The sequence below is a fragment of the Heterocephalus glaber genome, unplaced genomic scaffold (assembly GCF_053883595.1).
Source record: "Heterocephalus glaber isolate CG9 unplaced genomic scaffold, H.glaber_assembly_v1.0 deba00001537, whole genome shotgun sequence".
In the NCBI taxonomy this organism is placed as follows: domain Eukaryota; kingdom Metazoa; phylum Chordata; class Mammalia; order Rodentia; family Bathyergidae; genus Heterocephalus; species Heterocephalus glaber.
This window is the reverse complement of record NW_028258332.1, coordinates 5523668-5549631: the sequence shown is the minus strand read 5'-3', so window position 1 is coordinate 5549631 and position 25964 is coordinate 5523668. Positions and strand designations below refer to the sequence as shown.

Here is a 25964-nt window from a genome sequence, read left to right as displayed (position 1 = left end):
AATAAAAAAATTCACCAACAAAGAAAAGCCCAGGTCCTGATGGCTTCACTGCTGAATCCTACAAGACATTTAAAGAAGAACTATCACCATTACTCTTTAAACTCATCAAGGAAATTGAAAGGAAAGCAAGTCTCCCAAAGTAAAAGCAGCAAATAAACACATGAAAAAATGTTCAACTTCACTGGTCATTCGAGAGATGCAGATGAAAACAACACTGATTTTCCACCTCACCCCAGAAATAATGGCTGCTATCATGAAATCAACCAATAACAAATACTGGTGGGGGTGTGGGGAGAAAGGAACCCTTCTCCATTGTTGGTGGGAGTGCAGACTGGTGCAACCACTGTGGAAGTCAGTACGGAGATACCTCAAAGAATTAGGACTACAGGTCCCATTTGACCCAGCTATTCTCCTGCTGGATATCTTCCCAAAAGAATTAAAATAATCATACCACAGTGATGTATGTCCACCCATGTTTATAGCGGCACAGTTTGTAATAGCTAAAGCTTGGAAACAGCCCAAGTCCCATCAGCTGGAAACTGGATAAAGAAGATGTGGGGTTTTTTTTATAAAATGGAGTCCTACTCAGCCATAAAGAAAGAGAAACTAGAGACATTTATAGCTAAATGAATGCATACCGAGGCCATACTCTTAAGTGAAATAAATAGGACACACATGTGTAAATACTGAATAGTTTCTCTAGTGTGAAAAACTGAAAGTGTAAATAAGGGTTAAAATGATTAAAATTAATAATTGATAATTTGAAATAGGAAAAAAGGTCCAAAGAGTTAGAGGTGAAGGGAGGGGTAGGGGAAAGGAAAAATTATGAGAAAATAAAAAAAAATGGAAATGATATCTATGTAAATAGGGAAGGGTGCACAGGTAATGAGAAAAAAATAAGAATCAAGATACATCATGTACAGGTACAAGCACCCAGTGATAAATGTAAACGTATTGTATACCTAAAATGTACCAATGAAAGAACTTAAGGATAAAAAAAATAGTGTGGAATAATGTCATTTTAGAAGTCATTGCCAAGACTTCCACATTATAGAAAGGCAACCAAGCTAGGAAACTGTCTTTCATTCATTATTTTTAGCATCCAAATGAGAAAAGAAGCAGAATTAGAGCAATATTTTATTTTTGGTTTTGTAGTTCTGAAATAGACAAAGCTTTGGTTCAGTATTTATTGAGTTACAAAATATCTTTAAATCAACTATAAATCACAGTATTTATTATTAAATAAACCCACAGGGACAAACAGCAGAAACAAATTCCAAAATAGCATTTGCTCCACTAATATGCTATTGTACATCACACTTCAGGGTGTACTATCTCCCCTGAGTTTCGCAGGTCAAAGTGAATATTGCTCTGCCTTTGCCCATTTTACAGCCCCTGCTCAGAGGTGTTTCCTTGGCAAGGATGTCTTCCCACTCGCTCCTTGTAATTCCTCCTCACTTCCTTTAGAATCCCTGTCCATCTCTCCATGCACATAAGAAACTCTCGTTTTGTTTCTTCCCCTGCTTAATGCTAACTCCAGTCCAAAGCTACTGCACCAGGTGCAACAAAGCACCGTCATAGGTGGGGGGGTTCTGATCCCTTTTGTAAATTTTAAAGGGCCACAGCATGGAAAGATGCCTAGAGAAAAACAGGAAGTTTGGAAAGAAATGTTTGCCAGTCTGGTGACTGATTCTTCTGCATAGCTGAGCCTGGTCCAGCACCCAGAGGTCCTTAGAACTCACTGGGGCCAGGTCACTCATCAGAGTCCTCAGTTCCATTCTCCTTCTGAGCCAGGGCATTTTAGGACCTATTGACTAGCCTACACTGGAGAAAGCACCCTAAACAACATGGGAACTCAGGTTCCAAGAATTCAAATGCAAATCTGTACCCAGACTCCTAGTGAAAACCAGACAAACTTCAACTGCACCCAGAAATAAACCTAGAAGTGAAACCAATTAATGTCATTTGACATGAGTTCCTTTTAGAGAGATTAAATTATTTATTGCAGATTAAAAGTGTTAGATTTCAACTGTACTTCTTGTAGTAAAATAAAAATAGAGGTAGCAAAAGAATCAAAAAGTTGTACAGAAATTAAAATCAACAAATGTCCCCAGATGGTTTCAGCAGGAATCCCACATCTGGCCCAGGTCCACTCCAGAAGAACTGTTCTGTGACGGGGTGCTTGAGTGCAGACAGCGGGCACCTCTGCGTGACCACACCTGCAGGGCAGGGGTCCGGAGATGCCTGGAAGCCTGCACAGGGCCCATGACACTGGCAGCACAGCGACCGGAAGCAGGCGCGAGCCCACTTGTGGACAGCGTGCTCAGAATGCAGCTCTTGGCCCACCCAATCACAGTCCCAACCACGGAGGATGGAAGGAGACGCCGTGGAGAAATGTCATCTGTGACCCCAGATGGGACCCTGGACAAGAAAAAGGGAAAAAGAGAGGAAAAGACTATGCAAACTTGAATAAAGTATAGGCTTGAGAGAGAGAATCTGAATAACTTCCTTTGAGTAGAATGCCAAGAAAAGATTAGCCAATACTTTACAGTCTTGAAATTTATATTTTCAACATGAAAATTCTGTGTGTTGGGATTGGGGCTGCTTTCCCCTATTCATTACATGAAATTTACTAAACAACATTTTGGATGTCATTTAGAAAGCCTTTCTGGTCAAGTCTAGTGAAGCTTTTTTGAAGTAGTAGTATCCTCTTTCCCGGGAATAATAATGTTGCCACTTCTATGAAGGTGGGGTGGAGAGTAAAGAACAGCCACAATACGCGTGCTACACAGGGAGGACACGGTTGTTTGGTTTGGTTTGGTTTCCAGAGCAGTGATGAGATGAGCTGCAGTATCCCATAAAAACCCAATCCAGCACCACACAGGAAAACGGGCTATCCTGAGTGTGGATTTTGACTGCATTCGGACAGGAAGCTCACACATGGACGAGGAACCGTGAGCCACACTATGAGCTCTGCCCCAGAAAGACCTGGAGCAGACAGGCCTTTGCCATCCATCAGACCTTAGCTCCAGCCCACCTGTCCTTTTAGCTTTAATTTTAGTATTGAGTTTTACTCGTAAATTTTGGTACATAAAACCAACAGAATTCACAGCTAAACACAAGATACATGCACTATCCTGACACTTTAAATCGTTTCTTTAAATTGTACAGAATAGAAACCAAACACTACTAAGTCTGTTTCTCAGTATCTATATATTTTCCCAAATCATACATTTCCTTTATCAATAAGAACATGTATTAGTTTCTGCTCAGGCCTTTTATCACATCCCGAGAGCCACTGGATGACAGTTTCTATTCTGTTTTTACTTTCAATACTTAGTCAAGTAGCTACCGTGTGCCGTATGTATAGGTTGTTCGTCGTTACTAAATTTCTTTTCTTCTCTTCTGAAGACCTCTAAGAAGAACACAGGCCGAGACCCAGGACGGTCAGAGCCCTTCCGCCCTCTCCTCGCTCCAGCCCGACCTCCACCCTTGCCTCAGTGCAGGGAGAGGCAGGGTGGAGTCATCAGCCTGCTGACCAGCTGCAATCTGCCGGCTGCTCGGTGGGACCATCCTGTGGACCACAGCGGGGCGAGCTCGGGCCCACAGGAAATCGGGAAGTTGGAATGAAGGTGGCCTTGTAGCAAGCTGCAGAGCGCTGTCCTGCGGCCCTAGGTCTGCGCCTCTGCTCCGCCCGCTCATTCTACAGCGGAGCACAGTCTCGTCTCGGCCTCTGGATCTGGAGGGGCCTCAGCTAACCGTCACCTGGGCAGGTGCAGGGGAGGTGGGATCCCTGGGCTTCCCGGGCAGGCAGGAAGCATTCCAGGTCTGCACACGGGAGCTTCTGGGAATCCACAGTATTTTCCAGACTGGAGAAGCTTGGAGGTCTGCGGCAGAAACCTCTAAATGGTCACATTCATTTTTCTCAATTCATTCACACCATGGACTAAGCACTCCTTGCGGGGTCTCAGATAAAGCATCTATTGAATTAAAACATTTTGAGAATCTACTCTTTCTTATTTTGGTGCAGTGCTGGGGATCAAACCAGAGACTTGTAGGAGCTAAGCAACATCCCCAGCGCCAGGAACCCTCACCTAAAAGCAGGAAGCTGTTGGTGTCCAAAGACCTTTTCCAGTATGACTGGCACTCTCTCCAACTTAAAAACACCCAAGGAGATGATCCACTTGTTAGGGGCAGTGCTCGGAACACAACTGCCCACATGGGGCCAAAATGCCTCCCACAGCCCAGTCGACTGCAGGCCCACTCTACAGGCTGCTTTTCCTCTGAAGGGTGGAGATTTTGTTGTTTTTAAGAGACGTGATTTTTGACAAGGATGGAAACTCCAGGCTTAAAGCGAGCTTCCAGGGTATCATGCTTCATTTCTGAAATTTCAGAAACTCGGGAAATCACGGAGCTCAGGCCTCAGGGTCCTGAGGAAATATGAATCCAAAAATCTAAAAGCCACTCAGCTTTGTCAGAATGCTCAAAGTCTATAAAGTAGGCATTGGAATAGTCCTCTCTCTGAGATGTGGATAAAACTATTTGCTTCCTTCCTCTAAAATAGAGTTTCATAGTCAAATTCCTGGGAGGTTAGAAGATATCAATAAGTTGGAGTCTAGGACAGTGGAGGCAAACCTATGGCATGCATAGTGTTTGTTTTTCTTTTAAGACAAAAGCGGTGTTTTTTTCTCAGCTAAAACCTCAGTATTCAGGTTTAATATCAGTGTTGGCACTTTTTGATAAATAAGTGGGTTTTGGGTGCAGTTTGGGCCCTCGTCTCTAAGAGGCTCACCCTCACTGGGAAGAGAGTGCTGTGGAATTGGAGTTCTCTCCAAAGGTCTCCTTGTGGTAAACTCCTCCCACTTCATTCCACCCCAGCTTAGCTTCTCTGCTTTAATTTACATTTAGTTACCAAACTGGACAATATGTGTCTATTTTCTCCAGGCTAGTTTTGTGCTTTCATCATAAATTCCCAGGAGTTGAATATCATCTAAACTCAAGAAAGGCAGCAAACTGTTGATTTCAAGTTAAGAGACATGCATGGCAGTGTGCTATTCCCCAAAAGTGAGTAGGCACAGAAATAGATTTCTAATTCCCACAGAAAGGTACATTCGTAAGACCTCTCATCGGTGTTTTTCAAATAAATTTATTGTATTTCAGATGGTTGGATTTCCATTCACGTTTGCATGTGTGTGCATTCTTTACAAGGTAACTGCTGCAGCTGTTTCTAGCTAAGACCCTCCTCCTCATGAGCACCACAGTTAGCTGAGATTTCAGACGTCTTTCCTTCACACAGAGGGGAGGAACTGAGGGAATCGAGAAGATAAGGAAGGATGGCTACTTCCGGTGACACTGGCTCCCTGGTCAGCACCGTTCTGAGAGACTCAGCAATGATCAGGGTGAGGTGCCGCCATCTTCCTCTGCCCACGTGGGACAAGGATTTCTCACTGCCCCAAACAGCTCTTGCTCCCCGAGAGAGTTCTCAGAACCAGCAAAATCGTGGTCTAGAGGCCTACAGGAACCGTGACTGTAGAGTCCTGGTGACCCCATTTTCCCTATTCTAGAAAGTTGTCTGTACATGGGAATGTCTGCGTAAAGGGGGATCAACACTTCAATGGGTTGCTTGAGTCTGCTGTCAGAACAGATGACGCCGGGCTTCTCTTGGAAATCTTATGACAAAAGCACAAAAAGAGCTGAAAAAATAGATAAATAGTCTCCAATTTGATCACTTGATCAATTTTCCTCCTCTTCACACTCTAGGAGCCTGGGCCAAGGGCTCTGAGGGGTGTGCTTTTAGCTCACGATGTTTCATTCCCTGGCTCAGGAGAGGGGCTGTTAGATTCTGGGTCCAAGCTTAATCAGACCCGCAGGAAAAGCAAGCCAGTTGGGAGGATTATTAATTACTAAGGCAAATGGCATAGCTGGAACAGAAAAGGGGTCAGGACCCGCCCTAAGAATTGAAAGGGAAATCATCCGATGAATGAGACCATTTACTCACTAAGTAATTAAGTAAGTGTTTCATTTACTTCACCAAGAGCTCCCTTCATCCGTGGATGTGACCATGGTTGGAGGCCGCCCTCAAGTCTCTTTGGGAACCTGCAGCCTTTCCTGTAGGCACAATAAGAATGCCAGCTACTCTTTGCCAGGTACTGGGCTTCTGCACACTTAAACCGTCAGGCAGTATGGAAACTCATGGTGTTGTACCTCTTTTAAAGTGAAGAAACCATGACACACAGCAGCTGAGTCACTTACCCGGGACCACCTCGGTAATAAGAATTACTCCAGGCTAATTCTAAGCCTTATTCTCTGACCGCCTACAAAACCCTTCAAAGACACCAATTTAATGAGCACTTAGGTACCACAGTGTTCAGGCCTTGTAGAAATTGCTTCACTTGCTCCCTCCAGTGTGGCTGGAAGTGAGACACTGTTACCTCCAATTTACAGATGAAGAAGAGCAGTTTAGAGGGGTGAGAAACTGGCCCAAGTTTACACAGACCAGCCAAGCTCATGGTCATCTCCACAGAATGTCTCCTCTAAAAGCCAGCAGTTTACTTCTCACTGGGGAAAAAAATTGACGTACACGATCTCACGCCAGATATACAGAGCATTGCTTTATATTATGCAAAGAACTTTTCCGCACTTGACAACTATCAGAAGGCGGCCTTGAAAACCACTCAAAACTTGTCTCAGGGTGCCTTCTAGTGTCCAGCTGCTAAAGTGACACCCATGTTCCCTCCTGCTCTCAGGCCTTGGATGGGAGCCACACAGTAGGGGGCTGAGGCAGGGCAGGAGCGGACATGGGACCACTGCCCAACCCAGAGCTGTTCCTTTGCAATTTATGTATTCACAATGACACACTGTGGCTTCTCTGGCAAAGCAAAAAACCCACAGGTCATCATAGAGGAGTCCCCTTAGCTGTCACCAACTGTCCCTGGGGTCTGCCGGCCTTCTCTGCATACCTGGCTGCAGCTGTCACTGAGGATTCCTCACCTTGATGGCCTCCATCAAGTCACACCTGTCCAGTTTGTTGACATGGTTGGTGCAGAGCAGGGCACGAGTGAGCAGGGAGGGCCTAGCGTGGCATTGGTACCTACACAGGCGTCAAGGCCCAAGCAGGGTGAAGGGAAATCCGGGGAGAGGCCGGCCAAGCCGGGACATGCTGTGCCTGCAGCGTGAGCCTCCAGCCCAGGGAACAAAGCTTCCGGGCTGCAAGGCAGGAGGAGCCTGCCAGCCTGCTGCCCACCAAAGGGCCAGCCCGTGTGCACCTCACCCATTCCGACCTCCTGCCCAGGGTGACAGAGCCACCTCCCTGTGCTCCAGCACCTGCAGGTCCACCTTCCACACTCACTGCTCAGCAGCGTTCCATCCCATCGGCCCCAGCCCCACTCCGACACGTGGTGTCAAAGGGTCACAGCTCCTGTGCTATTCTCCAAGCACCTGCGAGATGCCAGGACCCCAAGACCCTGCCTGAGGCCTTCCTGCTCCCCACTGAGGCCAGGGTATGGAGAGACCTCGGGAAGCTGAGCCTCGGGGGATGGGAGGGGCCCTCAAGGCCCCCTGCAATATGTGTTAGAAGTTCAGTACCCCTCATCTGCCCCTGAACCCCGGCTTCCCCTATGCTGCGCTCCTCTGCTCCTGGACACCACGTATCAGGGACCCTGAGAGAAGCACCTGTCATCCAGTCCAGGCCAGTAGATCCTCCTGCAGGGAGCAGACAGACCTGAGGTGGAGGGACGCAGTGACCCAAGGCTGCTTCCTCTTGCATCAGGGTCAGCCCAGCCAGCCTCCAGCTGCTAGAAGCCCTGGAATTCCAGACTCCAGCAAAGCTCCTGATGCAGGAGTTCACTCTTCAGTGCTGATGGTTGGACAGTCCAGGCAGGCAGCCCTGGAGCTTTCCGCAACTGCTCCATCCTGGACAGCTGCCTCAGGTTTTCCTGCCTGGCCCACTTGACCAATGACCACGGAAGACTCTGCACACTTTGGCCTTCCCTGGTTTTGTCTCAGAGCCTGAGAGAGTTGGATGAAGCATCTGGGAGCTGTCCCACCAACAACCACAGAATCTTCCTGAACCCTGGACTTGTCCTTAAGATAAGCAAGTGCAGGATCACACGGCTCCCATTGCTCTGTACTCCAGCTGCTAGGACTCCCTGGGGTCAGAGTCACATACAGATAAAAATATTTCCTGCCGCACCAATAGCTCGTATTTCACTGTAACACACAGAAGATGTATGATGGCCTCTGCATGCAGATACTTTGTCATTAGTCAAATGAATCGATCCTGCAGGTGCCTGCGGAAAGGCTGAGGCCACTGACATCTTCACAAGGATTACGGAGTCTTTGCGTCTCATGCAACTAAAAATAGCTAAGTTGAAAAATCTCCACAAGAGCACATTTTTTGTTGAGAGAGAAATAGTGCCTATTAGCTTGGTTTTGAATCTGCTTCATATGGCTCTTTCCTTCGAATATATTTCTGTTGGTCGGGAAGCTAAGAGAGCAGCCCACCCATTTGGTTTAAGTGGCTGATTCTCTGTTAAGGTTGGGCTCTCAGCAAATAGCAGAAAGGTGTCTATGTTGACTTTCTAACTATCATCCTTAGATACGTTGTTGTTTTCACCAGGCAGCTGTAAAATAAGGTCCGCCCAGCTCTCAGCTCCAGTGTTGGTGTATCAGCATCAGCAGCAGGGCCAGTTCCAACCTCACCGGTGCCCAGGAGTGCAGATGAGGGCCTTTCTGTTAGTTTCCCACAGCACACAGCTGTGGCTTCTTACCTTGGAATCTGCTCTGATACCCTAGCAAGTGAGCGAGCGAGCAGCATTAGCACTTCCAGTGCTCCTGGCACTCTAGGCCCTGGCAGGCTTCCCACAGCCTGGTCCAGATAGGGCTGGTGTGGGGAGGAGAAGCTGCTGGAGATAAACCCCACTCTCCAGGCTTGCCGGCAGCAGAGATAAAAACCTTCATTGCATACAGATGGCACGGATGGAAACGTCCAAATTTTTCATAGATTTGAAATAGAGAGCATGTGGCATCCGGGTTTGCAGACTGCCTCTCAGATGTCAGTAACACTGCAGGTGACTTGGCACTGACGGCAGGGACCTGTGCATGTTGCACAGCGCCATGTGAGCTCATCTTACTCCTGGTGTATTTACACTAGCTGCTCTCTAGACAACAACTACTCAGTATCGTATCTGTGGACAGCACATAGGCATGCTCATAAGCACAGACATGCCATGCATCCAGTTCATTGATCTTGGCCACTAGAAGAAGAAACAATTTATAAAGGGGGAAGAGGAACTGGAAAAAAAACAGAAGAAAGTAGGCAGCTGGGGAAATGCTGCTTCCACCCGCTTCTCTTCTCCGCCCTGGAGCTTGCTGCAGAGCAAAGGGTACGGAGAGACAATGATGGTGATGCCGCTGTTCAAAAATACCTAACTAGTTTTTATTTTTGTGTGATGTGAAGTCCTAGGAGCTTGTTTTTGCATTCAAAATTATGACCTGCAGGTGTTGATTTTTTATTCTCCCATGGGTTCTATGCTTGTTTTTAGATGGCTGTTTTTAATCAGGGATAACTTTAAGACGAGGCAGGACATAGCCCAGCCCTGACCAAGTCTGAAACCACTGCACTGGCCTCAGCTTGTGCCCCAGTTTCTGGCAAAATGCACACTTCCAGCTGTGGCCCGCTGGCCTGCTGTGCTCCTGCCTTGCCTGATGTGTGCCATTATTAAAGCGGTGCCGTCACATTGCTGTGGACAGAGAAAATCCATGAGAGCCCAAAAGGAGTCACCAGAACAAACAGAGTCACCGCGGGGGCCGTTTACCCTCTCTCCTGTGCTGCACGTGAAGTCCATGTGCAAGAGGCAAAAAGAGGCAGACACCAAGGCGTTTTACCCCAGTGATGTTCATAATATTTAGGGTTATTTATAATATTTAACATTAAATGTTTCTTTATTGTAGTTAGCCCTAAATATTTATTTATGATGTCTAGAATATTTAGCATTATTTCAGGGCTCCAGGAAATTTTTTTCTCCCTTATAATGATTTTTTTAAAACTTAGGCCAGGGTTAAACAAAAAAGAAACACACTCTTACGATTCTGTCCCCATACCCAGTCGACGTGTTGATTAGGTAAAAGCTAATAATTCTCTCTAGAATAGTATTGTCTTCAGTGCAAAAAAAAAAAAGAAATATAAGCCAATATGGAAAACAGAATTGTAGCTTTTTCCTTTGGTCCTATTGGAGAATGGACTCAAGGCCTTATGCTTGCTAGACAAGTGCTCTGCATTGATCCACATCCCTAGCCCTTCATCTTTTTCATCACTTGAGCTTTGCCTTGGTTCCAGTCAGAATCTGAGCAGAGTATGCCCTAGTGGCACACAGGAAATGCCACATGTACCCAGAGAGCTCCTGAGTTCACAACACCATGACAGTTCTACGCGCTCACTCAGTGGAAACCAGTCTTGAAATTTCCACTACTGATACTTCCTCTGGTCTTTTCTTGTGACTCAGGCCATTGGCAGCAGCCCAGGCTCCCAGTCAGCCCCAAGACCGTGAGGAAAGCAACCACCCTTCTGCCTCGTGGTGCTTGCTGGGAATGTCACAACAGTAAAAACACCTTCAGGTGGGTCTTCTGTGTCCGTGGAACATGCCTGAGTAGTCTTCATTTTTCTGAGTCCGTAATACTTGTTTAAACTACATGACCTACATACTAAGGAACAGAAGGGCCAGGCTTTAGTATTAGTGGAGTCACATCGCTCCTCTGTGAATGCGTGCAGGACTGAGCATAGGCAAGATGCCAGGAAGTCCCCTCAGACCCAACGCTGTGGTTCCAGGATCTTTGGCTCCGGCAGCCGTGATGCCCGAGGGTGCGTGCCCACAATCATCCTGTGAACTATAACCGCACACCAGGAAGCCAAGGCACACAGTGGCCTCTGCAATGCCTGAAACAGCCTTTATTCCCACGCGTTGTTCAGTGCCCACACCACATAGGTAAGGCATCTGACCCAGGAGGTCCCCGCCACCGTCTGTCCCTCTTGCTTCTCATCACTTCCCCGTGCAAAGCAGCTTTGCAGAGACCTGGAGAGAATAAAGCCCTCTGAAACACGAGCAGCACCAGGGGCCTGGAGGGGACATGGGCATTCATAACCGAATCCAGTTCCTAAATCATTCTCATGTGTGACGTTCAAAGTAAGCATTACACTCTCCTGCTATCATCTTCCATTTCCTTGCCCTTGGAGCTAAGTTCTAAAAGCCCAAGACATAGATGTATCCAGTATTAAGGCAATTGAAGGAGACCTTCAAACAGTTCAGTTTCAGGCTTGTTCCCTTCGCAGAGCTGCCTGCTTTGGGCTCCTTTTCACTTGCCTCTGCCTCCCTCGTGCAGCAATTATTTCCATTTGTCTGGAGGCTGGCTTTTCATTCTCCCCAGATCCCAGACTCCTGCAGGTAATTATAACCAGCCAGCTGAAAGCACCTCCCTCTTCCAGGACAAGGCTTTATAAGGCTGTCACCTCCTGAAACCTCCTCTGTCTCCCTTTCTTCTGAGCCCCTGCCATGGCTCTAAGGCCCAGTCACTTTAATTACTCCCAACTGACCTTCCATTCCCAAAGTCACAAGCTCTTCACCCGAATGATGCCGATGCCCCACAGATGCACAGCCACAAGTCTGCCACCTGTGCAAAAGCTCCGGAAGAGAGAGTACCCCTGTGATCACTCACTCAGCAAAGTCCCCTCAGCTCCTGCCACACGTGGGACCCGCCTAGAAATCCCTGTTGCCCTTTGTTTGCTGAAGGGGGAGGGAGCAAAGAGTTAGGTGCTGTCCCTCACTGCCACAGCACTCCATTGCTTTGTTCACTGCATTTCTCAGCACACATTTTTGGATAACGCACACTTGCTACTCACAGGGTATGACAAGATGCAGCAACATGATCTGGGTCAAAAAGGGGTCAGTGGGGAGGCCCCCTGGGAATAGCATGAGGCCCTGTGACCAGCAGCTGCCAGGCGGGAGAGGCTGCAGTGCCTACAACACCCAGGGACTTACTGAGCTATAATCCTGACAGCTCACCAGCCAGGCTGGCCGTGAGCTGAGTGTTGAAGCAAAGGAGATGGCCAAGCCGACAAGCAGGAGGGGGAATCAGAACCATTCTAAGAAGTGAGTACCATTGTTGTGGAGGCACAGAGGTCTGCAAGTACAGGTGGTTTTGCATTGCAGGAGGCTCAGCAAATTAAGACTTGGATGTGGTGGGACAAGTGACTGAAGAGACAGAGGACGACATGCATTCTTAATGCATCTGCATTGTGACTTACTTTGCATTCTTTGGGAGCACAAAAAAGGGAAGAGATTTGTAGTACATGGTTAATGACCATTTGTTGGATGGATGGATGGATGGATGGATGGATGGATGCATGATAAATAGATAACATGTAGATAAAACTGAACATGCACAGCTTCCAGCTTTGTGGTCGAGTCTTCCAATGATGTCCCTGATTTTACAGCGATGCCTCTCCACCTAGGGCATCTCTGCCTGAATTTCTCCAGCCTCAGGAGACTGCTCCTTGATGCCAAGAGGCTATGAAAGTCACTGGGCTGCTCCTTCCCATGGCCCTGGGGGAAGGATTGCTCCCCTGGGAGGAAGCTGTGGATGTTACCGGAAGACTCGACTCAGCACAAGAGAGGTGGTAATGGGCATACCAGACACCCTGGATCCTTGTGGCCGTCTGTAGAACATGTGGGTTCCTCCAGGTGCTGGATGCTGCCCTAGTCCCCAAATCCAAAGGGTCTCCATCTGTCTCAGAGCAACCCCACTGAAATCATCAGTGCATAGCTTTTGCTGATTTGACAGTCAGACTAGAGGGAGGGTACATAGCCCTAAGTATCTTAGTCCTACAGTGCTTGCTTCCTACTTCTTCTTTCTAAACACAAATTACCCAAAGAAAGGCCCAAAAAACCAGAAAAATTTTTACTTCTTCTAAGTACAACCTGGCTTTTCTTTTCTTGCCTTGAACCAGACTTATACAGGAATGCATTGAAATATGAAATGCTGACTATTTTGATAATTTAATTTCTAACTATAGATTTTATACATCTTACAGTAATTATAGCTACCTTTTACTCATCTCTAAGAACCGTCTCTGACTATGACAGATACTAGCTAAAATTAGGCTCACCCACTGAGGCTCTAAAAGAAGTCCCACCCCCTTCTCCGAGGCAGAACAGTTCTGCAGAATAGTTACAAGGTCCAACGTCCTGATTTTATTCCACTGAGGGATGTGTTTCCCAGACAGTTGCAGCTGCTTATCAAGAGGGAAAGCTGGGAGACTGCTAGGTTTTAGACCTAGAAGTCGCCTCAGAGGGCTCCTGTGTTGAGAGATTGGGCTTTGGGAACGTGGCTCAAGCATGGGATGCTTCAGTCATCGGTGGATAAGTCCACCCAGTAGCTCAGAGCTAAATGAGCTGTGAGGAGGTAGGACCTGGACAGAAGGGGTGTCACCGGGCCCCTGTGCTTGCCGGCTACCATGACCTCAGAGCTCGCTTCAGCCAGACCTTTCCACCTGCCCTTCTTGCCTTGTAGCGGGTGGACTGTGGACTAAAAAGGTGAGTGAAAATAAACCTCTTCTTTAAGTTGCAGGAATTGAACCAGTGATGAGGAAACTGACTAATGGGATTCAGGGTGTGATGCAAGCAGAACTGACTTGGAACTTTGGCTCAGGTCAGCTCTGGGGCATGGGAAGGAGGAAATGAGCCCCTCTTAAGCATCATTGGAGTTCCTTTTAGAGAAACAGAATTTACCACTCACTGGGGACTGCTTTGTTTCTCAGTTACAGGGCTTCGTTTAGCCAACGGGAGAGCCGCAAGTCTCATATTCCAGGGACAAGTGGGCCAGTAGTAAAGCCCATTCATTTTCCCCTATCTTTTATATTGAATATTCTGCCACTTTGCTCCATAGAATTGAGACACATGCTAGGCACTAGTTTGCAATTATTACCCACATAATCAGCAGCACCCTCAAACCTTATCTGATCAACCCACATTCATCCTCCGGATTTTTCTAGTCCAGCTCCACAAGAAAGGAATCCCCCTGCCTTAGTGAATCTTTTTTAACCATAATAAGGAGAAAAATGTAGGTGAGCAATAATCTGCTACAATACTAGCTTATTTATCTGTAGTTGCTATTAAATAAGCATGCCAATGAGAAAACTATATGTGTGTGTGGCAAAGTCCCTCAGCTGTAGTATGTCTTGTGACAATAGTTCACACACACAATTTATTGAGAAACCTTCTCTCTTCCCCTGGAAAATAGTGAAGGAAAAAAAAAAATCTTAATCGCCCACAGATATGTTGTGAAACAAAGGTAGCATTTAAGTGCTCTTGTACACAATAGAGTCACGATCTTTTGTTAAAATCATCCATCTGGAAAAATAGAAACATGATTTAGAACCTTTCTGAACCTGTTCCTCCACCTGTTAACCTTTGGGAAGTGAATGAAAGCCGCCGAAAGCTCAGTTAACTGCTACTGAACCAAGGACCCTGGACACAGACGTCTGTTCAGGAGCCGGGCAGTGCTGGGCACTTGCCAGGGGAATTAAAAAAAATCAAGATGACCTTGCTGTGCATCAAATCCTCCCCAAAATTCAGAGCACACCTATCAACAACAGGGAGTTTCTCCAGGAATTGCTCCAAGCGGTAGGAGTAGTCACAGTGGAAACAGCCTGTAGACACCATGCATTTTAAACAGTTGTGCTGTGTCGAGCAGAGATTTATGTGCTTTACATGTGTCGCCTCATCTCGTGAATAGCCACCAACTTTCTGTTCATTTAAATTAAAACTTCCACTCCATTGGCAATATCGGAGAAGAGTTAATAATTCTCTCAAAATGGGCAACCCGACAGACGGTCAAAGCTCTGATACATGAGAAGCCAGCGAGTCAGGAGGAATCCATGCCACTGAGCTTGACTGACTGCTCTTCGTGTTGACCGGAAGCTTCTGAGTCAAAACACTGCTAGGCTTCTGCTCAGAAACACACGTGGTGGGGATGGTCTTGTGAAAAGAACTCAAAGCCACCAAGCTCTGGTCTTCATGTCACACTGTCAGAGGAAATAAAGGAGGTCTTCCGTAAAGGAAGACGCCCTTTGTCGTTGGCTTATGCCCTAGGACTGACAACAAGGACCAGCTGTGTATGAGGAAGTAAAATTCCTCCTACTAAACTTTAGAGATATAAATACTAAATTGTATATACAAAGCCTATAATATATGTTATATATTATATTAAGATATTTTATTTATTTAATATATTTATGTGTATACAGTTTAGTAAGAGGAATTTTCACTATCTACACTTCTTTTTTCTCAGTGTTATTAATGAGTTGGTCTCATTACATAACATACTGAAATAACATCTGGAGAGGAGGTAGGAATACATATATGAATACGAGAGATAAAGACAGAAAGAGAGACCTGAAAATTGAAGCTTAAAAAAGTGAATGTTGAGAAATTAGAATGCAACTAATGCATACAGAAAAAGCATCACATATACAGTGGATTCTTGATTTATGAACTCAATTCATTCTTGACAGCTGGTTGTAACTCAAGTTGGTCAACTGAAGGCTCAGGCTCCTCTACACAGCCTTCACAGTCTTTCCCCTATACACAGGCAGATCTCAGTGTCCTCAGAGAGACACTGGCCCAGGATTTCTCAGTTAACCCCACACAGGAAAGGATGCTGTCATGTTCCTTCCAGAGCTCTGTAAGGGTTAAATCTGTATCTGAGACCATCTGGAAGCACAGCAGCCAGCATTTGGGTTGTAACTCAAGACTTTGATCACAAGTTAAAACTAAAATTCCAGTCATAACCCAAGTAGTTCGTATGTCAGGAGGGCGGCAACTCGAGGGTCCACTGTACTCTCTCTAATTCCATGTGAGAGAAAGCCTGAAAGACAGAGGGAGAGAAAGTGAGAGAGAGAGGGAGAGGGAGAGGGAGAGGGAGAGAGAGAGAGAGAGAGAGAGATCACATAATCTGCTCTCCAAGGCCCCGCAGGGAAGAGGTGATAAGTGCTCACCAGTGAGTAACAGCACATTTTGGTTTCAAAGCCAGCCAGGGCAGGACTTCCAGAAAATGCATGTGTGGCTGGAGACAATGTGGTTTCCCCTTGATTTTCAGAGCTAGCAAACTGCTCCATCAGAGCTCTTGCAACCCACGAGACCAAATTACAAGTCAAAGGGATCAAAACACCCCTCCACTTTCCAACTGCTGTAACATCCCAGCAGCCATGAAAGCACACTTCAGTAGCTTTGCACTCCTCATTGGTCATTCTTAAGTGACTTAAGCTGCTACACAATTAAAAACCGGCATTTTTAAATGACAGTGAAAGGAATGTCTGTTTGCCATTTTTTAAATTTTATGTGGTAGAGAAAACATATCATGTTAAGAAAATGGTAAAACCTTTAAATATTTTGTTTTCTTGCATTATTTGTAATGAGATTCTCCACCCACTGCGACAGAACACACTTTTCTCAGATGCTGTCTTGGGCCGTAATGATCCCCAGATTCCTTTCTCTGACCCCCGCCTTGGGGTGGCACTGGTGTCCCCAGCACACCAAGCACAGCCTGGTTTACCACCCACCTCCCCTGGGGACAGCATTTCCAGTGTGTTACATAGTGAGACACACCCATGTCAATAACAGTGAGACAGGAATGTAAATAGGAAAATTCCTCGTACTGAGCTTCCTCTGTGTCTCTGGAATGATACCACTTGAAAACAAAAGTAGATGTTGTAATTTAATAAGATAAAAAGTGATGTCTTTTTAATTGTGCTAATGCACTTTTTTAGAAAGAAAGCAGATTTATACCTACATATTGGTCTGACACCTTAGTGAATTACATTTCAATATGTGTTTTCCACCCATAACTTCTGCATATTTGTCAAAATTAATCTTTGCACATTCTTGCTCAATGAATATATAACAAAATTTGTCATCTCTCTTCACCTCATTTAGTTGAAAAACACTTTTTCCAGTTTCTTCACATGATGTAATAAACACATGAATAGTTGAGAAAAGCTTTAAGCCTCAGAATGAGTTTGTCAGAGATTTTTTTTAAATTCACATTTCACAATAAATTCTAAGAACTGAAATGCTGTTCATGCTTTTGCTTCTTTGGGATTTATTCTGATAGTTTTCAAACATCTTTGTAGGAGAAGAATTTCCCCTAAGATGTCTTCTCCAGGAAATCCATCATAAACTTCTTTTATAGTAGGTGAAAATTTCTAGAGTGTTTCCTCTTCTATCAAAAGATTCTGAAGACAATGGCTGAATGATAACAAGTGTTGAGAACTTTTAACCCACCGCTGTAGAAGTGCCCAGTAGCTAAAGGAAAAAAGTCAAGGCATCAAACATGCTCTTGCTATGCAAGGCCAGCATCTTTTCACCTTCTTTGATAATTTTCCTTGAAATTTGACTTTGTAGGGAGGTTTTTTTTTTTTGGTATAAATGTCCATTAGTTTTCACTTTCTTGTTGCATGCTTACTAGATTCCTTCAAAAATTTTGTGTGCTGATCTTGAAGGAATAAATACAAAGCTTGAATTTCTCTGTTTCACTTTTAGGCTGATTCTGGTTTCCTGCAGGGCTGTTTGAACTGTAAGGCAGAAAAGGACTGAATGCAACATGGGGTCCCTGATGGGGTTCAGGAGCAGGAAAGTGTTAGCAGAAACACTGAAACTGGAGTAAGGCTGATTCTGGTTTCCTGCAGGGCTGTTTGAACTGTAAGGCAGAAAAGGACTGAATGCAACATGGGGTCCCTGATGGGGTTCAGGAGCAGGAAAGTGTTAGCAGAAACACTGAAACTGGAGTAAAGCCTGGAATTTAGCATTTAAAAATCTCATCAAAATTCTACAGTAATATTATTGTATGGATTATAAATTATTTAATATTATTTGCTAAATAGAATAAGTTACTATGATTAGTCTTATTTTTAAACTAGATTTTCAACTTCTACAAACTCTTTTGTTAAAGTTTCAAAAAAAGTAATTTATGAATTACAGACTACCTAGCATTTCCCAAAAACTGTACAAATGCTGCATGGGTAAAAATATAAAACATTACTGACAGGTACTGCATCTTTAATAAGATGGAAGGTGATACTGCTTTCATGGATGGCAAACTACAATATGGTAAAGATTTTTAATCCTTCCAAAAATCTATCAATTCAAGGCAACTCCAAGTTTAAAACCTCACTGAGGTGTTCAGATGAACCTGAGAAGCTGATTTTATTACAAAAAATAACAAATCTCTAAGAATGTCCAAGACACTTCTTTGGAAAAATAAAGGGAGTTATGAAGTTTATTGGGTTCATTTTACTACTGAGCACAACAACATTTAGATGTGTTATATAATGTATTTTGTGAATGAACTATCATAATACAAACAATTTTTTCTTAAGAGATCGTGGGCTTGGAGCCCAAGCAACCTGGGCTTGAAGCCGGCTGTACTATTTACAACCCAGGATCTTGGAGAAGACAGAGCTTCTAAAGCCAAACTGCCTTGTCTTCAGAGTAAGCATAAGAACTCCTCCTACAGAATTTCAGAGATAACCCAGTGAGACCTGAGAAGGCTTCCTGACACACAGCAGTTGACAAACACCCTTAGCTCACTTGACAGAAGGGTGGTGCCAGGGGGGTTCTGAAATGGGCTCACCTTACCCTGCCATTCCTTAGAATAGCAGGTGATGTACAGTGCCACACCCAACATACTAAGTAAAGGCTGGAAGAGAAACTGGTCAAACACACCAAAACTCATTCACTCTGCTTCACTCAACTGTCACTTATTCTCTCACATTAAACAGGTACTTTTAAAGATAAAAATTGTCTTAACTTCAGAAAACACATCAGAAACCCTAGATGTGAAAATTTAATGAGTGTCAAAAGCAGCGTTTGGATTTCCATGAAATGTCAACCCACTACATTCAAAAAGAAGAATGTTCGCATTAAATAAAACATAAAGCCTGGAAGAATTGATTTAGTGTCAGCATAAGTAACATCACTTTTATTAGCCTTTGAATTAATGCTCCATTCCAAGTGGAGAAGGCTTATACTTTCCATTCAAATATTGCAAATATATTTAAATTACGTCAGTTTTCAACTTTGGTGGAAGTAAGTCATTTTGATGTGCACATACATAAGGCAAACCAGACCACCTGGGTGAGGCAGGAGACAGGGTGACTCAGAACAGGAGGGATATCGGATGGGACTGGGTCTCAGAGCTTGGAACAGTGTCCCTAGCCTGCAGCCTGCCTTCCAGGCATGCTTCTCACTAAAACATTTAGTCATTCAGCTCTGGTTCTGGGTGGATCCAGGTTAAGGTGTCCATGAATGCTGATTTGGGAGTTTGAACATTTAAAATGTTGATAACTTATACCTAAATAGCAAAATAAAATGAGAAATTTTGTGGGACCAAAGGTGATCCTGGAGCATAGAGTACCTCGGTTACATCTTGTCGAAAAGGAGAGACTATATAGCACGCAGAAAACACAGATTCCATATGAGTCAGCACCAAGAGCAGTTGGGTTCATCTCTATGCTGGGCTCATTGGATGCCAGGAGCTCTTCTCGGGGCTTTTCACAGATGACCTCCTTTAGCTTAGGTGACTATGCCGAGGTAGACAGTGGCATACACCCCTTCTCCGAGCAGGGCACAGAGAGAGTCAGGAACACAGCAAGGTGTGACAGGCAGGTTCTGAACATGTGGCCATGTCCATCCCTATGCTTTTAACCCCCATGCCTCTCATCTTTCCAAGGAGCTGCAGTTGTAAGTGATTCCCGACCCTGCAAGCATCCCTCTCATCTATATCACAGTGCCTGTCAAGCATCTCTGGAAGCAGGATGAAACTTTCCATCACCCCAAACCAGAAATGAAAAGCAAAGTCTATGTAATCAGGAATAAACTTTAACTTAAGCAGATAACTAAACAAAGAGGTAAGTAAGTAAATAAATGAACAGCAAAATATCCACTCATGGGAAAATACAACTCCTAGACAAAATGACATTAAAATATGTCATCCTAGACAAAATGACATTAAAATATGTCACAAATATATTGTGATCATATAGAATTTAAAGCTTAAATTTACTACCATGGGCATATCTTTAAGTATTTCATCTTATCCATCTGACTGATTACAGATTAAATGGAAGTCTCTTAATCCAGGGCTGGTAACCAAGGCATCTTTATTCACACTTCTGACCAAATATGTGGGGTTTTCCTTTCAGACAATTTTCCAGACCCCAAGTGAGTGCCCTACAATTCAGTTTGATGTTAACATGAGCAGAGTTATTGCAGACCCCTTAGGTTAAGAGTTTGGACCCACTTCAGATGCCATTCACAAGGCCCAGGATGTCACCTGTGCTTCCAGCCAACCTGTTACCAATCAGGGGTTTCCACGATACACCCTCTAGCCTTTATGTTTAGCAATCCGCTAGAACAGCTCTCAGAATTCAGGAATGCCCTTTATGTACAATCGCTGGCTTATCATAAAGAAGGCAGATAAACAGAAGGGCTGTGAGGGGTGAGTTGGTAAGGGCTAACTCAGTGCCTCCACATCTCTCGGGGTGACCACTGCCTGACACCTCCATGCCTCACCAGCCAGGAAGCTCTCTGGTGCTGAGTCTTAGGGGGTTATGGGGGTTCACTACACAGATACAGTTGAGGGAGTCACTGGCCAGGATCTCCAGCCCCTCTCCCTACCTAGATGTTTAGGACTGGGGCTGAAACTCCAACTATCAGACCAAGACCTGGTGTTTCTGGAGGCCAGCAGTCTTCCTGAAGCTGTGTAGGGGGAGTGCCATCGAGAGTGATCCCGTACACACAAAAGATGCTCCTACCCCCCAGGAAATGACCTACTGAGACTTAACTGGGGTTGCACTGAATCTGTAGGTCCATTTGAGAGAGTTGATATCTTAACTATACAGTTTTCCAGTTCATGAACATGGATTAATTCTGTTTATTTCAGGTTTCCTTTCACTTCTATCACCAATATTCTATACCTTTCAGTGTGGTATTCCTGCACATCTTTTGTTAGACATATTCATGGAACGCTGGTTTATGGTGACTGTGATGGTTAATTAAATGTGTCAACTTGACTAAGTTAAGGGCTGCCCAGATAGCTGATGACTTTATTCTGAGTATGTCTTGGAGGTATTTCTAGAAAAGATTAGCATTTGAATACATAGAATGAGCAAAGATCAACCTCACCAGTCTGGGAGATCATCTTCCAATCCACTGAGGGACCAAAAGGCGAATTTGCTCTCTGCTTGAGCCCAGGCAGCCTCTCCTGCCCTGGATGTTGGGAAATTGACGCTCCTCCTGGTTCTTGGGTCTGACCTCGAGTTTGATCCACACTGCTGGCTCTTCTCAGCTCCTGCTTGCATCTGGCAGCCTGCAGGACTTCTCAGCCCCTATAACTGAGTGAGTGAATCCCTCATAACAAATATCTGTCTCCACGGGTACACTGGAGAACTGTCATACACTGCTCTTCATAAATAGTATTTTACTTTGATTACTTGTTGCTAGTGAAGTTTTGTGTATTGACCTTGCAAGCAACAATCTTGCTAAAATCACTTAGTGAGAGCAATACTTTTCTTATAGGTTGTATTTTCTATATAATCAATTATACAAATAATAACAAATAATGATAATTTTGTTTTCTTTTCTAATTCTATTTTATTTCCTGTTCTTGACTTACCCACTGGCAATGGGATATACCCCAATTTCTGAATCCATGATAGTGGACATTCCTGTTTGTGTACAGACCTCAGTGGGTGGGCGTGCACTAATATGAGGTTAGCTGTAAGATTTCTACAGCTCTCCTTTACCAAAATAAGGAAGTTCCTAGTTAACTGAAAATTTTCCATAAAGAATGGATACTGAATTCTATCAAGTATTTGTTTGCATTTATTTTGATCAAGTATCTTTAAACAATGGACATTGTTAGTTTCATTGAAAAACAACTATATCCCTTTGCTTATATATTTTCTACAGCTGTTTCCCTGCTAAATTTGCATGTGAACAGTGTGACAGAGACCACAGGACTTGAAGAACATAAAATATTTGCTTTTAATCACTATAGAAAATATGTGGGCCCCTGATTTGGAGCATTTTTTCTCTTTTTTTCTGTAAATATGTATTAAACTGATTGACTTCAACCTAACATTCAAAGAAAAAACAACATGCATTATTGTTTACTTATTGATTAAATTTGCTAATGCCTAGATTTGAATTTTTGTATGTGTTCATGGGATAGAAAATGATCTGTATTTTACTTTTCTTATAGCATCTTTGTACTTTTTTTAACTTGGCAAGTAAACACTGCCTATATTTATGGTGTGCGACACGATGTTGGAATATATGTCTACATTATGGGATACCTACACCAAGCTATTTAATATACGTGTCACCTCATCTGGAAGTTTTGTATGGAAATTTGTTTTTATTTTGTGAGAGTTTGCTAAGGGCCAGTCCTTTTTCTTTCCTAAATATCTGAAGATGACCACTGATGACATCTGCCCTGGGGTTTTGTTAGGAAGATTTTAATTAGATATTCAACTTTTAAGTAGGTATAGAAACTGTACATGCTATAATTTGGATCTGCAGTGTCCTCAATAGGCCCATTAGATAAAAGCTTGGCCCCCAGATGATGGTGCTACTGGGAGCTTGTGCAGCCTGTAATAGGTGTGGCCCAGTGGTAAGTTTTCATGTCACGGGCGGTGTTCTTTTGAAGGTAACTGTAGGACCCGGTCTTTTCTCTCATTTCCTAGCCATGAGACGCATGGTTTTGCTCCAACACACACTCGTTGTCATGATGTGCTACGTCACCACAGACTCAAATAATGGGGCAATCAACCATGGACTGATACCTCTGAAAACATAAGCCCAAAGATTACTTTCTCTTTACAGACCAATTCCTTTAGGCATTTGTTATAGTAATAGAAACTAACACAATGAGTATTGTATGCCTATTTCTTTTTTTGTCAATTTTGGTAAAACAAAGTTTTATGAAAATTTGTGTGATTTGTCTAAATTTTCAAATTATGGACAGAAGAATGTTCAACAGATTCTCCTATGATTATTTGGAAGTTGTAGGACATGTAATAAGGTAATAATGTTCCAGCTATCTTTTTTATATTGGAAACATGCTATTTTCCCCCAACTTTGTGCTAGATCAATTACATTAATCTTAAGCAACTAACTTTTGTGATGCTAGTTTCTGTATTGAATTTTATTTTTCCTATTTTATTGAACATTTCTCTCATCATTCTTATTCCTTCTCTGACCCTTTCCCACATTCCCAAGATGGAACCTAGTATCCTTGGCTTCTAAGCTTTTGTATTTATAATGTGTGATGCAGGTTCATATATTTCCCTCAAAGCTCTGCTTTACTCGCATGTGCAATTTTTACTATGCCATTTTTCATCAAACATTTTCTGACTTCCTTGGTGAGTTTTCTTTGATTCAGAGCAAATTTGTGTGTGTGTGTGTGTGTTCTTTATTTCCCAAATATTTTGAGATTATTCTACTTTCAAGTAGTTGCTGTCTTCTGGCTTAATTTTCAAAAAAAGTTTTTTTTTTAAAGTTGGTATATACTGACAAATAGCCAATTAAACTAGAAGATAATTTCTATTCTACAGTTGTTGGCTTTAGAATGTTCATACATGTGTGCACGAGCATGTGTCTGTCCCCGTGTGTGTGTGTTTTGTGTGTGTGTGTGTGTGTGTGTGAGAATTACGTCCTGTATGTTAATTATGTTGTTAAAAAACCTCTTAAGTGGCTGGGCACAGTGGTGCTTGGCTGTAATAACAGGTACACGGGAGGCTGAGGCAGGAGGGTTACAAGTACAATGGTAGCCTGGGTGATTTAGCAAGCTTCCATCCTAAAATAAAAAGGAATGAGGCTAACACTTTGAGCATATCTGGTAATTCTAGAGGCCAAAGGTAACTTGTATTAATCTCATTATGTCTCAATAAATTTAGTATTAAAATTTTAAAAAAGGAATGAGGATGTAGCTCAGTGGTATACTGCCCTGGATTCAATCCCTAGTACTGAAAAGAAAAATCTTTTAAATGGTTACTCGATATTTTGTATGCTTGTTTTTTCTGCTAGAAGAGTGATATGTTACATTTCTCAACTGTGGCTTTGGATTCGGCTTTTTCCCTTTTTAGTTCTCGCAACATTTGCTCAGTATGTTGTGAAACTTTATTAAGTGCACACACATTCTGGTTTTTAGGTTTTCCTCTTCAGTTGACTAACTACTATGAAACTATCTCCAGCAATATTTCTCACTTTAAGCCCCTTTTTGTTTCTTATTTTGAGACAAGGTCCACTAAGTCACTAAATTGGCAAGGCTGGGCTCAACTCTGTTACCTTGCTTTGGCCTACCAGAGTGTTGGTCTATGTGCTGCCCACAGTGAACACTAGTGTTGGAATTACAGGTGTACACCACCTTGCCTGGCTTAGCCTCCTTTTTATACTAATACTTGCTTTCTTTTGGTTTCCATATAGCCTTTCTCACATTCTCAAACTTTCTGTATCTTAAAATGCGCCTCTTCCAAACATATTAGTGGGTTTGCTTAATAATCTTTCCCTTGAATTGCTTAGTACACTGACACTGAACATAAATAGGGAGTACTTTTGGCAAGAGTACTTGGTCTGTCTACAGTGCTCACTAAATAAACCTGCAATACAGCTTAATGGGGCATGGCTCTAGTTTTGGCTTATAATTCAGACACTATTGGGGATAAAATGTGGATATTTTGTGGCCTGAATAGCACCGTTTTTAAAATAAGTGATGCCCCATATGCAACATACACATATTAAATCTCAGTTGAGGCAAAAAGGGTTGCTGACACAGCAGGGCACACCAGGAGGAGTATTGTGGTTGGCTATGTGGCGCCCAATGTGGGGTTTGCACATACCAGGTAAATATTGAAGTCCGGGTAAGGATCCCTATCATGGGTAATCTCTTAAGTCAGGACAAGATAGTTCAGGCTGCACTTGTGAAGGCTCTGCTAAAGACTAGGGGAATGAAGGTCTCCAAAGAACGCCTTCTGGTCTTCTGGGAGACTTCTTAAATCATCCCCATGGATGGAGGGTGCTGATGTAGTGGATCCTAACATCTGGGAGCGCACTATTCATAACTCCCAGCGCACAGAGAGACGAGGAGAGGTATCCATCCTGTTAGACTTTTTTCCTATCGCCTCAGGGATTGTTCAATGCTTGGATCCACATGCCACCAAGGCATCAGAGACATTTACCGCTCAGGCCAAACAGATAAAGGGACCCTTTTGTTGTTCTCAGGATGGCGGCAAATCACCTCGGGATACAAATGGCGAATGTAAATCTCCACTTCTGCCTTCTTCTTCCCCCGAGGCTTCTGCCCCTCCTGCTAAAGTGGAACTTCCCCTTGTTCACACATCTCCGCCTAAACCTCCGGGTCAGCAGGATGCAACGTTAACAAAGGAGGGCAGAACTTCCTGTCTAAAATGGTGTCCTCCGGTATGCGTGCCATCATCTTAACGATCAAATGCAGATACCTCTGATTCCTCCTCCAGTGAGAAGGAATCGGGCGAGGAAGAGTTTCCTAACAATAAATCATTCTTTAAGAAAACCCTCTGGAGAAACAAATTTCACCAACCTTCGCTGAAGGCTTACCCGGTAATAACGGGGGGAGGACCAAATGCCCCTCCTTGGGTGCTCCATTCACTGAAGGTGTGGAAGGAATTCAGACAAGCTGTACAAGAACATGGTCCACAGAGTCCGTATGAATTACAGCTCCTAGATAATTTTGCTTATAATATCAACTGCCCCAAAGATTGGTACAATATGGCATGGGCCTGCTTGCCCCCGGGGATTTTTTGATGTTTAAGGCTATGTATAGGAAACAATGTAACCGACAGGACCAGCACAACAATGTAGCCAGGTTGCCTATCT

At 43.9% G+C, this 25964-nt stretch overlaps 1 long non-coding RNA gene across 1 annotated transcript; it reads left to right on the top strand.

The window, feature by feature from the left end:
• The first annotated feature begins 13169 nt into the window (after positions 1-13169).
• On the top strand, positions 13170-23712 carry LOC147824599 (uncharacterized). Its single transcript, XR_015442181.1, has 4 exons — positions 13170-13586; positions 18428-18539; positions 19780-19957; positions 20992-23712. It is a non-coding gene; the product is annotated as an uncharacterized LOC147824599 (long non-coding RNA).
• The last annotated feature ends 2252 nt before the right edge of the window (positions 23713-25964 follow it).